We start from the raw sequence: 2,271 nt of genomic DNA on the forward strand, positions 1-2,271 counted from the left end.
GCTCTCTTTATATCTTAATGAAAACAATCATTTACATTATTCAACATTTATACTAAATTTTAAAAAAGAACAATTGTACACTTTACTCTCAGACAGGATAAAGTGTCCCAAGGTGTACAGCTTACCACAATCGTTAAAGTTTTTTGCAAAAGGAGGAGGGAATTAAAAAACAGAAACACTTTCAGAAATGAAACAACTTCCACTTGCTGTTATAACTAGCAAATGCCATTTAGTAAATCAAAACCAGAAGAGGGGCTCCCACAGACACAGGTCTATCTGAGCAAGCTGACCAGTACACATTGCAGTTTAAAAATGAAGGTTATATACTCTATGTTACAAGCCCCAACTAAGAAGTGTCAAATGACATTTATTTCTTTGCTTGCTTTGTGATCATACCCCTTGGAGGTGTGACGGGTCTTGTAGCATTTGGCTTCTTTTTTCTGCACACTTTAAAATCTGGAAGGCGCACATGAGGCGAACACGCTCATCACAGCTGCCTGCATTGACAAACTCGCCACAGTAATACAGTGCCAAAACCACAGTGACCAACTACCTCTTTGCAAAAAATTCATATCCATCTAACCACCTGATGGGCTCTACATATAAGATCCAAATCATTTATGGAGAAAGTTTGCAGCCACTTCTGCACCAAATGTGAAGGACATGCCTCTGTCATTTTCACCCCTACCTAACACATCTTTATCAGGGTCAGACCACAAAAGATCACAAAGAAGACCTTGATCTGGTACATCAGTTTGTCTCATAATCTGTGAATCTTCTCCATAGACTGAAGATCTGGTGATAAACCTCCATGACAGCAGAATATCTTCTCTTCCTCGACGGCTGCTCTCCGGAAGCAGTTAAAACAGTTCGTTAATGTTTTCCACAGTTTAAATATTGTATCTTCTTTTACATTCATCATAAAATCCATACATTCTATTGATTCTGGCACACTCACGGTTTCCTCTAGAAAAAAGTTCTCTAGGTTATTTATTTTGTAGGCCAGTAAGAGGCAGATCATCTCCACTGACTACTTCCCCCTCCCCACATAGTCCCCAAGAAACAGTTGCTTTCTTGTGGGAAGCCACTCTATTCAAGCAGTTGAAGCAGATCATAGTACTGCCCATGGATGTCATCATATATCTGGAGTGGTACTTCAAGTTCTAGCAGGATAGGTTGACTGAGGAAGATCTCTGGAGACAGTCCTTAGATTTAATTGTCCTGTATCTGGACATTCTTACCTGGTTTGGATCCTCTCACTTCCAGAAGCCATTGGATGATGCTGTCCACGTTGAGTTTGTCGATATCCACCATTGCCTTCCCACCACAGACCCTCCTGCTGGCTTGCACCGGGCCTCACTCATCCTTCTTCCTCACACCATGAGCTCCGCTGGGTGGCGGTGGCAGCAGAGGTGACAGCAGCAGCCACAGCAGGTCCCCACACCCCAGTCACCCGGCTCCTTGCTTCCTCCTCCTCTCTCCCCTGGAACCACCCATTTTCCCATTTCTATGCTGGGTTACTGTCTGGGAGTCTCTTGGGCCACCCTGGCTAATAATTCAAAGGAAGATATCTCCTGTCTGGCACTGTTTCTTGTTATGTGGACTTTAGCTATACACATGGACTCAAAGAATTATATTGATCACTTTAATCTTTGGTTATACTCCCCTTTTGGGTGCTTAAGACCATACAGTTGGCCCAGATTAACCAATTAATGTTTACTCTTAAGGTCATTTGAGGATCTATTCCTCAGGGGTCACATGGGCTTGGGAGGAGCCCCTGGCTCCTTTCTTTTACCAGTTCCATGTATGTGAAGATAAGTCAAAGGTCCTGCTCCACGATGGCTGGCTTCACTTGGAAGCATGGAGGAAATGTTTCCTCTGTGTTGGCCCTCCGCTTTGTAGACTGGACACTGGTTCAGGTCCATCTGGTGAGGTCTCAACGGCCTCCTTGATCAAGAGGACAGGTGACTCACCACAGTTACAGGACATTTTGAGAGATATTCATAGTCCACTGGAACTCAGTCAACCTAGGAGGGAAAGGAGAAAAACTGTCCTTTAAGTCCCTCTGACCAGATTAGTGTAGGCCTCAAAGTATGGTTGTTAAACATCCAAGAAGGGTTGTTCCACCAGTCTGATATTTTTAATTACCATGTGCTATGAAGGTAAAGCTTGGGCAAAAAGCAAATGTTCTTGATAAACCTTGACTAGACATATATTATGTTCCTTGAGCTACTTGAATGTATAATTTGTCAGTAGGTTGTTGGACTAATA

The 2,271-nt window shown here is 43.0% G+C and overlaps 1 pseudogene; it reads right to left on the reverse strand.

Annotated features, from left to right (window-relative positions):
- Positions 1 to 367: 367 nt before the first annotated feature.
- LOC103725966 lies at positions 368 to 1,314 on the reverse strand (annotated as a pseudogene).
- Positions 1,315 to 2,271: the final 957 nt, after the last annotated feature.

The sequence above is a fragment of the Nannospalax galili genome, unplaced genomic scaffold (genome assembly GCF_000622305.1).
Source record: "Nannospalax galili isolate Female #2095 unplaced genomic scaffold, S.galili_v1.0 scaffold309, whole genome shotgun sequence".
Classification (NCBI taxonomy): domain Eukaryota; kingdom Metazoa; phylum Chordata; class Mammalia; order Rodentia; family Spalacidae; genus Nannospalax; species Nannospalax galili.